General features: G+C 34.7%; 1 long non-coding RNA gene across 1 annotated transcript in view; it reads right to left on the reverse strand.

Moving 5' to 3' along the window:
- LOC103879690 overlaps nucleotides 1–3,574 on the reverse strand; it is a 34,334-nt gene extending 30,760 nt beyond the window's left edge. Inside the window, exon 1 of the long non-coding RNA XR_002518690.2 lies at nucleotides 2,515–3,574. This is a non-coding gene — a long non-coding RNA (uncharacterized LOC103879690). The remainder of the gene's footprint in view (nucleotides 1–2,514) is intronic.
- Nucleotides 3,575–13,462: the final 9,888 nt, after the last annotated feature.

A 13,462-nucleotide genomic window follows, 5' to 3' on the forward strand; every position in this document is an offset into this window, starting at 1 on the left:
GCAATTGGAAAAATTTGAATGTGTCTAAGGAGTAGATGGCAGAAATGTATCAACACAATTCATGATTTTAGATGTTGTGTTTCGGCTATACAGGAGGAGGTGCTTACCTACAGGCAATATACACCAGAATCTTATGCAGAAATTAGCTATCCAGCTGGCAACTTCCTCTCAAAAGGCTTAGGAAAATGAAAACTTTTTTTTTTTTTGGTACCACAACTCAAGCTTTTCTGTGAATTGTTATTTTTTTTGGAAAAAAATTAATAATTTTTTAAAGTCAAGCAGTTTTCACTCTGCAGAAGTCTTTCTTGGAAATGAGACTGCCAACCAAGGCTAGAAATGGGTTTGCATCTCAGTAAAGACAGAGGACAAATTACTCTTTGAAAAATCCTAGTAGAAACTGGTTTCTATTGCCTTTTAACGTGCCTCAACTTAAACTTGTCTAACTCTGGTATCCTCTCCTAACAGTAGTATGTATCCTCTTTTACCCCAGATTCAAGTGTTCACAAAGTTTAAAATACAGGCTTATGGTGGGTTCGTATGTGTGTGTTTTTCTATTTCTTCCTGTGTATTTCTTTGCAATTTCATCATGGCTCTAACAGCATTTTTCTTCACATTCTTTTTTTAATCTTATTTTTTGACTCTGATATCTTTTTACTTTCTGCCTACACACCACATGTTATAACTTTTTAAAATATGATCCACTAGATATTTCTATCCTATCACTTTGTTTTATCTCACCTGGTAAAACTATTAAGTTCTTTCTGGCCTATTTGCTTTTATTTTCATCTCAATTTTTACCACTGATATGCATTTTCTCAAGTAATGAATCTCATTTTTACTAGTCTCATTATTTTGTCTATTCATCTTACCCAAGTACTATTTAAATTTATTCATAATCCTATTATTACAGTCATCTTTATTCATCCACTCTTTTCTTTATTTATTCATTCATTCTATAAACGTGTGTTATACACTTTTAAAATTATAAAATACACCACTATGTGCAATAAAAGTACAAATAAGATACAACATGGTTCTTGACCTTAAGGAGTCCAAAGTATAATTACAATTCTATAATGCAAAGCAGGGTGCATGCTGCTGGGCAGTGCTGGGTGCTCCTTTCTTTATAACTTGATGGCAGTCTGTGCCTACCCTGTCTGATGAAAGGAAACATTCCACAGTGGACACTTCATTTTAGTTGATGTTGAGGTATGGTAGTGAATCTTCCAATTATAGAATGATAGCACTTATTTCAATTCAGAGAAGAAAAAAACAGCACAAGACTTGAGATAATACCGGGTCCTGATGTGGTTTCAGTGAAGAGAAAAATGGAAGACAGTAGAGTCAGAATGCAAGATTAGGACTATTAGATAAAGCTTATTCGAGAAAAGCTAAGGTGTGTAAGCCTGAACTCATATGACATGAGAAGCCATCAAATAATAAGATAAACTGAGGGTTAATTTAATCAAACTTATATGTTATAAAGACTGCCATAGAGAATGAATTGGAAATGTGAGAAACAGATCCACGATGTATACTTGGTGACTCTAGCAAGAGTCTCAGAGGGAGAAGAACCAAGTCTGCACAAAGGCAGCAACACCAGGGAGAAACAGAAGGTGGTTCATCAGCGATGTTCAGGAGAGCCTCTGGTAATCTGCTGTCTCTGGATACCCCTCCTCTCCTGTTACAGCATCTTCAGTTGCTTTGTTGAGCCTAATCTGTGCCTTCAAAGTTGAGTGCTGAAAGCTCAGAAAGCTTGAGAAGAATATGATTGAGAAAGGCAAGTCTAGATACAAAGGACAAGAATGGAAACTCAATGCTGTTAAGACCAAAGAGGGAGAATGAGAGCCTGAATTTGAGCTGTTAGAGTAGAGTTGAAGAAAAACAGAAGGGCTCAAGGATAATTTATGAGAAACGTGAGAATTCATGATTTGTTAGATATAGTGGGGGGAGTAAACTCCAAATGAATGTCATGTTTTGCGTTTGGACTGACAATTCCTATTTCAGTTTGCTGAAATTGTGATAAAAATAAATAGAAAGAGTCAGTCTATGAAAGATGAAAAAACTAATTCTATTCTGGGCATTTGAAGTTTAGCTGCTATGGATATTCAAATGAATATGTTCAGTTAGAAAGCAGATGTATATGACAGAAGCCAAGAGGATGTCTAAGAGATTTAGATTTAGAAATCTTTATGCTATCAGTATGTGTTAAAACCATGATACCAGGTGGGATTTTCAAGGGATAATGCATGAAGAGAGAAAAACAACATTGGTTTGAAAATAAAGCATAAGGCAACACATATGTAAGAGTTAGGTAGAAGAAATCAATAAACAGCTGGAAATGTTACCAGAGAATATAGAGGGATGCCAGGGGAGAGTCACTGTTTTCTCCTTCCTATCAGTACTTCCCTCAGCAGCCAGAGTAACCCCCAAACAACAGACGCTCAATCAATTTATTCCTCTGCCTATCAATTTTCAAGACTTCCCATTGCTTTTACAGTAAAACCTACTCACCTTCTCACATGCACAAGGCCCTACATAATCTGGCCTCTTTATCTTTCCAGCCTTATCTTATGCCAAATCTTGTCTACTTCCTCACATCCAGTGACTGGATTCTTCTTTTGTGCATCCTCAGTGGCCTGACCTATGTCATATCCTGACAAACAAGCTCAGTTCCATTTACTTCACAGGGCGGGGTCATCATAATCATAATAGAGTGTGTTCTTTTAATCATCGTACACTTCTCACAGAGAACTTCTATAACTGCTGGATCTAAGTTTGTCCACCCCTGTAAATCTATCTTTTAATTCCTCTTCTTTCTCTTTCCTAGAATTTGCCATAACTATGAGTTATCTACCAATTTGTCTGTTTATTTAGATTGTGTCTTTTTTCATCCACTTGACTAGGAGTTCTTTGTGGGAAAAACTTTGTCTTTCTTTTTATATCTTAGTATCCTCATCATCTACAATGGTGCTCAGGTGTTGGTTGTAGCTATAACCAAAACAGCTGAGCTACAAAAATGAAATGGATCACTGAAGCAAAAGATGTAAAGAGTTTCAAGGATAAAGACATAATTGTCAATATTATTATAGTTATCGTAAAAGCCAGAAGAAAATATGAAAATATTTGAGAAATTTCTGCTGGACTTTGTTACACGAAGTCACTACTGACATTTGCTCAAGACCTTCAGTGGCATGGAGTTTACGTAAACTGGATGACAATGGATTTGTTGTTCTTTGAGGTAGGAATGGGATGAGTTAGAAAGAAAGAGCCTAGATTATGCTGTCCAGACACTTGGACTAAACTTGAGTAATTAAAAGGAACTGAAAGTGGAGGAAGATGATGACCAATATGACATTTTGTTTTTATAGTATTAATCTATCCTGTAGAAGGGCTTAAGCTAGTGACCAAAAACAGGTCAATAGGGAGACGTTGGCGATATAGGAGGGAGTCATTTTTGGAATAATTTTTAAAAGGAAAGAAAATGGATGGGATAAAGAGCATAGGTTGAAAGTTGACTTTTAAGCCTATGGAAGCCTTAAACTGGAAGAAAGAAAGAAAAGCGAAGGAAGGAAGGAAGGAAGGAAGGAAGGAAGGAAGGAAGGAAGGAAGGAAGGAAGGAAGGAAGGAAGGAAGGAAGGAAGGAAAAGAGAAAGAAGATAAGAAAGAAAGAGAAAGAAAGAAAAAGAAAGGAAGGAAAGAAGGAGGAGAGGAAGGAAGAAGATATAGATTTGCCTGTAGATAAATGCATAAATCTCAGTGACAGAAAGTTATGGTGAGAAACTGAGAAGGATACACATTTTAAGATTTGGAAAAGAGAGCTTCTCAAGTGGTATTAAAGAGAAGTCTGGATGATCATAAATTCAGAAAAACATGAATTTACATGGTTTATATATATTCTCCATTAGTGTTCAGAAGTGTATGTGGAAACAAAATGTAGATACAGGATTGGCATTAAATTGAGTTTTGCAATGCAATGGAGAAGCAAGAGAGCAGTTGAAAGTAATTCATCTGATTACTTATAAAGTGGAGACAGGGTATCTAAGGTGTGAATACTAGAAGAAGGCTTGAAGACTAGAGAATACAGGTATAAAGGGAAGAAAAGTTTCTATAAACTCTAAGACAGCAAATAACTTGAGGCCATGAGAAAGGTTGAAAGTTTTAATTATAGAGTCATTTACTGGAATTTATGATTTCCAAAACACAACAACAACAGGTAGGTGGTAATAATGCTCAGGTGTGGTGGAGGATGTGATTAAAATGAATAATTCATACATGTAACAGAAGGAGGTATAGCTGAATATGATAAGCCAGAAAGGAAAAGGGGCTCTTCCACAGTATGGTTCATCAAATAAGAATGACTTAGTTTCCTAATTCGAATGGTATGATTCAGCCAAATTCTTCTGTCTGTCCCCAAAATGTTCTTCTCAATCATGTCTCCATACTTTTGCTCATATTGTTTCTTCCATTTCTTTTTCTCATTCTGGAAATATGCAAATTGTGCACATTCGTCGAATCCCATCTCAAATCTCCTGAAAGTTTGCTGGATTATGACATTGACTATTCCTCTGTTCCTCTATACACACACACACACTTTTTGTTTTTAGCAGACATGTATTAAAATTTTGCCCCATTGAAGTCACGGGTCTAGAGGCAGTGAGGGACATTGGAATGTATATTAGTCCCTGTCATAAAGAAGGCTAGAACCCCAAAAGAGAAAATGAAGATGTACAGAAAGTACTAAATTCAAATCTAAAGACAAGTAGGGCATTAAAGAAGCACGATGTTTCAGAATAAGTGATGATTCAAAGTGGTAAGTCAGAAAATTGTGTTACATCTCGGCTTCTATACTAACTAATGTGTATTCTTGGACTAATTTTACTGACAGTGAGTATTAACCTGTGGCTGAGAACAAGAGGAAATTTTCTAGAAAGATTCTAAAAGAAAATTTAAAATAAACTATTTGGTATGTTTTTAAGAACATGTATATGCTTTCCAGAGTTTAAACCTTAATTATTTTCCATAGTCTTAAAATCATGGGACTAAGCATGAGAACCTGGTACTACTTCACAGTGATGAATTGAGTGATTTTAGACTCATTCTCCCCACACAACAAATAAAAGCAATACCCCTTAACATATGTTCCATGAAGGTTCTTGTGATAACGCCATTAAAATAACAGTTGTGAAAGTCATTTTAAAAGTATAAAGTTTTAAATAAATAGAGTGAAACATGGTGATGATCATAAAATAATCATGAAAACAATTTATGTTGGCATCTTCAAGTGATACTTCTCAAAAAATGTATAGTGTAACAGTGGGTTTGCACACTGTCTTCCTTATAATAATTACTCAACATCCAGAGCTTTACCAACAATTCACTATGTGCAATACTCTTTATGAAAAAGGAAAGATCATATAGTCCTAGAATATAAACAGTATACAAAAAGATCAGTATTACAAATCATATTTTACTGGAGCAAACATCTTTTACTAGTGGTTAAATCATTAGAAGTTAAAGATGGAATACTATTTGGAAAAATAATGTCAAGAGATTTTTTTTTTAACTTGAAAAAGCTCTTTCACTCTATTAATTATTTAATGAAAATCAACACACATTTACTTGATGCTATATTACTGCCAGGTTATATGGTAGTTTTGAAAGAAACAGCAGAAAGTAGAAAATGATCTTAACCTCAAGGGATTATAATTCATTTAGTACTCAACAAATATGTGTTCATTAAACATTTAGCAAATACTTAAAACTGGGTTGGAGATAAGAGAATAAATGAAGTTCTAGAGGACATAAATAACATGAAGCATATATGTATTTATATACATATTTTAAACATGTTTATATTTTAAGATTCATAATACGTTTTAAGAACTCAAAAGAAAAGGGAATATCTTTGGGTCTCAGTTCTCTAGAACTGCAACAAGACCTGACATAGGCTTTAGAGAATTAATAGAATTTTAATTGACAAAAGAAAATGGGATGTCTTTTGTAAAGAAAGATAATAATATAAATAAAAGCTTAAAAGGAATATATATTATATCATGTATGACCATGTACACAGTGAATATTTAATAACTATTTCCCAGTAAGAGCAAAGAATGGATGTTATGTTAGTTAATGAAAAGCATCAGATGTTAGACTAAGGAATGTGAACTGGATCCCAGAGACAATGAGGGAATATATATACTACCCTTACACTCTAACCTTGATTGTCTTTGAATAATTTAATTGCCTGTTAGAATAATTGCCTACTACAATAATGTGACTTTCAACACCTATTTTTTGAGGAATGCATCCTTTGATTTCTTCTATGTTCCCAAATATCTAATTGAAGTTTAGATGATTCATTAAAAAATGCAAATAAATTTCATTGTTTAACTAAAAGTGATGTTATATCAAATTTTGCAGGTATAAATTTCCACAGGTAAATAAATACATTTTAAAAGGTGTTTTGCATTCCTTTCAGTGAACCAAATTTAATTTTCTTTTATATTATTAAATTGATTTAAGTGAGCCTAATATCTCAAAATTTTAAATGATTGCTTTTCAATGAGTGTTCTCATTTGTTAGGGGACTTATTTTTCGGCAATATTTTTTCTTCAGCATACATTTACAAAATCAATTTAGTATTTTTCACCTTTATCCGTTTTGTATTAGCATTATCTCACTTGTTTAAATTTTGTTCTAAATGGTTGTTCCTAGATTTGATTTTGTGACATATGACATTTCATATTAGATTGAATTTTCAAAGCGTAAACTCTAGACCAGTAGTTTTCTAATTAGTATTTTATTATGCAAGAAAGCATTTTTGGAACAAAATCATGCGCTTAACTCTATGTAGAACAACCAAATGTGAGATGTTTTGTTAAAGTGGGTGTAAGAGGCTCAGCATCCTGTATACGCTGTCTTCTTCTTTTGTCACCATTACTATTCCCAAGAAAACTTGAAAGATTTCCTGGAGTTTTGCTGACCAACTCTTGAAAGCAACTATTATAGATGCCATTTCCTACTAGAAGGAAATTGAAGGTCATTTACCTTCCCTTTTAGTATCTATCACTGAGAAAGCAGTAATCCCTTTGGTTATGGAACATAATCTGTGTATTTTATTTTCTTCAGAAGTAAAAGGCGGAATATTGAAAAATGCTTCAACATATGCTTCACTCTCTCTCCTAGACATATTGAAGGAATTCTGTTTGGTTTTCTCCTAGAAAATAAAAAATAAAATACTAAAATATTGTAGCTGTTCTTCCATGCAATGTATTTGAGAGCTGTACTTGGTCAAATAATAGAAAAAGCTGATATAAGCTGGGAATCATGGAAAAGATACTGGTATTCCTTGCACATTTTAACTTCAAACACATATGTTTATATTTATTTGCCAATTTGTGGCAGTAGTGGTTCAGAGCATATGAACAGTCTTATTTTTGAATTTATTTTTTAATTGACAAGTAGAAATGCATATATTATGTACAACACGATGTTTTGAAATATATATACATTGCAGAATAAATTGAGCTAATTAATACATGCATTACTTCACAAACTTTTCATTTTTTAAGGTGAGAACACTCAAAATCTACTATCTTAGCAATTTTCAGTAATACATTGCTATTAACTATATTCACCATGTTATGAAATAGATGTTCATTTGACCTAGCAATCCTATTACTGGGTATATACCCAAAGGAATATAAATCATTCTACTATAAAGACACATGCACACATATGTTTACTGCAGCACTATTTACAATAGCAAAGTCATGGAACCAACCCAAATGCCCATCAATGATAGACTGGATACTGAAAATGTAGTACATATATACCATGGAATACTACACAGCCATAAAAAGGAATGAGATTATGTCCTTTGCAGAGACATGGATGAAACTGGAAGCCATCATCCTCAGCAAACTAACATAGGAACAGCATGTTCTCACTCATAAATGAGAATTAAACAATGAAAACACATGGACACAGGGAGGGGAAATACACACACTGTGGCCTGTTGTGGAGTAGGGGGTGAAGGGAGGGAACTTAGTGGACAGGTCAATAGGTGCAGCAAACTATGTTACACGTATACCTATGTAACAAACCTGAACATTCTGCACATGTATCCTGGATGTTGAAGTACAATTTTTAAAAAAAAGAGATAAATTTCTTGAACTCATTCCTCCTATCTAATGAAATTTGGTATTTTTTAACTAACATCTCCCCCTGACCTCTCCCCACTCTCCAACCTCTATTAACCACCATTCTACTCTCTGTTTCTATGTGTTCAACTTATTTAGATTCCACATATACGGGCAATCACATAGTATTTGCTTTTCTGCAGTTGGTTTATTTCACTTAACACAATGTCTTGTAGATGCATCCACGTTGTCAAAAATGACAGAATTTTCTTCTTTCTTAAGGCAGTATTCCATTGTGTATTTATGCCACATTTTCTTTGTCTATTCCTTTGTCAGTAAATACTTAAGTTGATACCATATCTTGGCTATTGTGAATACTGCTGCAATAAACAAGGGAGGCCAGATATCTCTTAGACATACAGATTTCATTTCCTTTGGATATATTCTCGAAAGTGGGAGTGATGATAATATGGTAGTGAACTTTCAATTTTTTGAGGCACCTCTACACTGTTTTCAATAATGATTGCATTAATTTATAGTCCTACCAATTGTGCACAAGAATTGCCTTTTCTTTACATCCTTACTGATACTTATCTTTTGTCTTTAATAGCTATTTGAATAACTGTACAGTAATATCTCATTGTTGTTTTAATTTTTATATGATAATTAGTGATGTTGACCATCTTTTATATACCTGTTTGTCATTTGTACATCTGTTTTTGATAAAAGTCTATTCAGGTTATTTATCCATTTCTGAATTTTTTTTCTTTTTTTTTTTTTTTTTTGGTTATTGAAGGGTTTGAGTTTCTTATATATTTTCAATAGGAATTATCATATAATTGATATGAAAATATTTTCTTCCATTTCATAGGTTGCTTCTTCACTCTTTTGATATTTTTATTTGTTGTGCAGAAGCTTTTTAGTTTGATGTAATCTCACTCGTCTGTTTCTCTTTTGCTTTCTGTGCTTCTTTTGAGATCATATCCAAAAAGTCTTTGTCCGGACAATCGTCCTGGAGCATTTTTCCTATGCTTTTTTATAGTAATTATATAGTTTCATGTATAACATTTATGCCTTTAGTGCATTTTGCATTAATGTTTTATATAGGGAGAGATATAGGTCTAATATTATTCATTTGGGTGTAGATATTCAGTTGTTCCAGCACCATTTATTAAAGAGATGTTCATTCCTCACTGTGTGTTCCTAGTGCCTTTGTCAAAAATCAATTGGCCATAAATGTGTAGATTTATTTCGGGACTCTCTATTCTGTTCCATTGGTCTATGAGTTTCTTTTTATGCCCAAAACATGCTGTTTTAATTAATATAACTGTGTAGCATATTTTGAAGTAACGCAGAGTGATATCTTTAGTTTTATTCTTTTTGTTTAAGATTGCTTTTGCTATTTAGGGTCCTTTTTGGTTCCACATAAAATTTAGGATTTCTTTTCCTATTTCTGTGAAAAATCTCGTTGGAATTTTTAGAGACTGCTATGAATTTGTAGATTGCTTTGAGAAGTATGGACATTTTAACAATGTTAGTCATTCCAATTCATGAACATGGGATATCTTTCCATTTATTTGTATCTTCTACTTCTTTCATCAGTGTTTTTTAGTTTTCAGTGTTCACGTATTTTGTCTTGTTGGTTAAATTTATCCCTAAGTATTTTATAGTTGTATCTATTATAAATTAGATTTTTTTTCTTGGTTTCTTTTTTGGATGGTTTGCTATTAGTGATTAAAAATCCTCCTGGCTTTTGTATGTTGACTCTTGGTCCAGTAACTTTACTAAATTTATCAGTTCTAAGAGTTATATGGGGCCGGGCGCGGTGGTTCATGCCTGTAATCCTAGCACTTTGGGGGCCCAAGGCGGGTGGATCACGAGGTCAGGATATTGACACCATCCTGGCTAACACGGTGAAACCCCATCTCTACTAAAAATTCAAAAAATTAGCCGGGTGTGGTGGTGGGCGCCTGTAGCCCCAGCTACTCGGGAGGCTGAGGCAGGAGAATGGTGTGAACCTGGGAGGCAGAGCTTGCCACGAACCAAGATGGCGGCACTGCACTCCAGCCTGGGAGACAGAGCAAGATTCCGTCTCAAAAAAAAAAAAAAAAAAAAAAAAAGGTATATGGTGAAGTCTTTAGGATTTTCTATATGTAAGACCATATTATCTATAAAAATAGACACTTGACTTCTTTCTGTCCAATTTGAATGCCTTTTATTTCTGTCTCTTGCATAATTATTCTGGCCAGGACTTTCAGTGCTGTGATGAATTCAAGTGGTGAGAGTGGTTATCCTTGTCTTGCTCCTAACTGTGGAGGATAACTTTCAACTTTTCTCTGTTGAGTATGATGTTAGCTGTGGGTTTGTCATGCACAGCCTTTATTGTGTTGAAGTACATTTCTTCTATACATAATTGGTTAAAAGAATTTTTTTCATGAAAATATGTTAAATTTTGTTAAATGCTTCTTCTTCATCTATTGGGATAATCTATTGGGATGATCAATTGGCTTTTGTTTTTCATTCTGTTAATGTGGTATATCACATATATTGATTTGAATTTGTTGCCCTAACTTTTCATTTCTTGGATTAATCCCACTTTATCTAGGTGAATGATTCTTTTACTGTGCTATAGAAATTGGTTTTCTAATATTTTCTTCTAGATTTTTTCAACTACATTCATCAAGCCTATTGGTCTGCATTTTTTTCCCTTTCATTGTCCTTTTGTAGTTCTGGTATTAGATTAATGATGGCCTCATAAATGAGCTTAGAAGTACTCCTTTCTCTTTAATTCTTTGAAAGAGTGTGAGGCCAGGTGTGGTGGCTCATGCCTTTAATACCAGCACTGTGGGAGGCAAAGGTGGGAGGATCACTTTTTGTCAGGAGTTTGAGACCAGCCTGGCCAACATGGCGAAACCCCATCCCTACTAAAAATACAAAAACTAACTGGGTGTGATGGTGCACCCCTGTAATCCCAGCTACTTGGGAGGCTGAGGTAACCCGGGAGTTAGAGATTGCAGTGAGCCGAGATCCCACCACTGTACTCCAGCTTGGACGACAGAGTGAGACTCCGGCTCAGAAAAATAAATAAATATAAAAATAATACAAAAATGGAAAGAACGAGTTTGAGAAATATTTATATGAATTATTCTTTAAATGTTTGGAAGAATACAACAGTTTGCTGCCACAGGGTCCTGTGCCTTCTTTTTTTTTTTTTCCACTTTATTTATTTATTTATTTATTTAGAGATGGAGTCTCGCTCTGTCACCCAGGCAGGAGTGCAGTGGCACGATCTCAGCTCACTGCAAACTCCACCTCCCAGGTTCACGCCATTCTCCTGCCACAGCCTCCCAAGTAGCTGGGACTACAGGCACCTGCCACCATGCCCGGCTAATTGTTTTGTATTTTTTTTAGTAGAGACAGGGTTTCACCGTGTTAGCTGGGATGGTCTCAATTTCCTGACCTTGTGATCCGCCCACCACGGCCTCCCAAAGTACTGGGATTAAAGGTGTGAGCCACCGCGCCCTGCTGGTCCTGTGCCTTTCTTTAATGGGAGATTTTTAACTACCGATTTAATATTTTTACTCATCATTGTTCTGTTCACATTTTCTATGTTCTTGTGAGTAAGTCTTGGTAGGTTATATGTTTCTAGAAATTTCTCCATTTTCCAGGTCATATTATTATTATTGTTGTTATGTGGAGTTGTTTATACCAGTCGCATGATCCTTTGTATTTCTGTGGTATCAGTTGTGATGTTTCATTATTCATTTCTGATTTTATTTACTTGACTCTTTTCTCTCTTAAGTACTACAGCTATAGGTTTGTTTATTTTGTTTATCTTTCTGAAAAGTCAACTTTTAATTTTATTGATTTTTTATATCGTTTTTTGTTCCTGGGTCTCATTCGTGGAGCAGGCTCACTAAGGAAGAGCCTTGGCTGTTATTCTGCCGTATCTATTTTGTAACTTTACTTTAAAATAAAATAATAGGCCTTTTTACTTAAAAGAGGTTTGGATTTATAGAAAAAAAAAATGAGTAGAAAGTATGAGGAGCTCCCATATAAACTCTCTCTCACCCTCACACTTTCCTCTGTCACATGTCTTGGATAAGTATGGTACATTTGCTACAGCTGATGAACCAACATTGATTCATTGTTATTAGCTGAAGTCTATAGTTTACCTTAGGATTTACTTTGGTGTTGTGCAGTCCTAGGGTTTAGACAAATGCATAAAACATGTATCCACCATTCCAGTATCATACAGAATGGTTCCATTACCCTAAACATCCCTAGTGCTCCACCTATTTATTCTTCCCTCTCCTTCTCAACCTCTGGTAACCATGGATCTTTTTACTTTATCTATAGTTTTTTACTTTCCAGAATGTCATGTAGGTGGAATAATACAGTATGTAGCCTTTTAATATTGGCTTCTTTCACTTTGCAATATACATTTAAAGTTCCTCTGTGTCTTTTCGTGGCTTGATAACTAATTTTTTATTATTGCTAAATAATATTCCATTGCATGGATACACCAAAGTTTATCGATTCACTTATTGAAAAACATCTTGGTTGCTGTAGACTCACTTTTAACTGTAAGTTACAACCAACAGATCATTTATATTTTAAGAAGTACTCTTTTCCAACACTAATGCCAAGATGTGCTTCCTTAACAAAAAAAAATCCCTTTAAGAGCAATACCTTTCCCATTCTTTAATTTTCACATGTATTTTAGATACAAAAACACAATTCAACAGATTTTTTTTTTGTTTTTTTTTGTTTGTTTGTTTGTTTGTTTGTTTGTTTGTTTTGAGACGGAGTCTTGCTCTGTCACCCAGGCTGGAGTGCAGTGGCCGGATCTCAGCTCACTGCAAGCTCCTCCTCTCGGGTTCACGCCATTCTCCTGCCTCAGCCTCCCGAGTAGCTGGGACTACAGGCACCCGCCACTTCGCCCGGCTAGTTTTTTGTATTTTTTCAGTAGAGACGGGGTTTCACCGTATTAGCCAGGATGGTCTCGATCTCCTGACCTCATGATCCACCCGTCTCGGCCTCCCAAAGTGCTGGGATTACAGGCTTGAGCCACCGCGCCCGGCCTAAACAGATATTTTAAGCTAATCACTGTTATAAAAACAGAAACTTTTCATCCCATATTTTATTGGTCCCTAAGAATGGTGAGGACACTATGCAACTCACAAATGTAGTTGTCATTTATTAATGCAAACAATAATAATTGAGTAACTGCTATACTCTTTTCTATAAGATAATCATAAATACATATTGAAAAAAGAATAAACATATTTTCAATCCCATGTTCAGAAATTTGTGTC

The sequence above is a fragment of the Papio anubis genome, chromosome 19 (genome assembly GCF_008728515.1).
Source record: "Papio anubis isolate 15944 chromosome 19, Panubis1.0, whole genome shotgun sequence".
Lineage (NCBI taxonomy): Eukaryota > Metazoa > Chordata > Mammalia > Primates > Cercopithecidae > Papio > Papio anubis.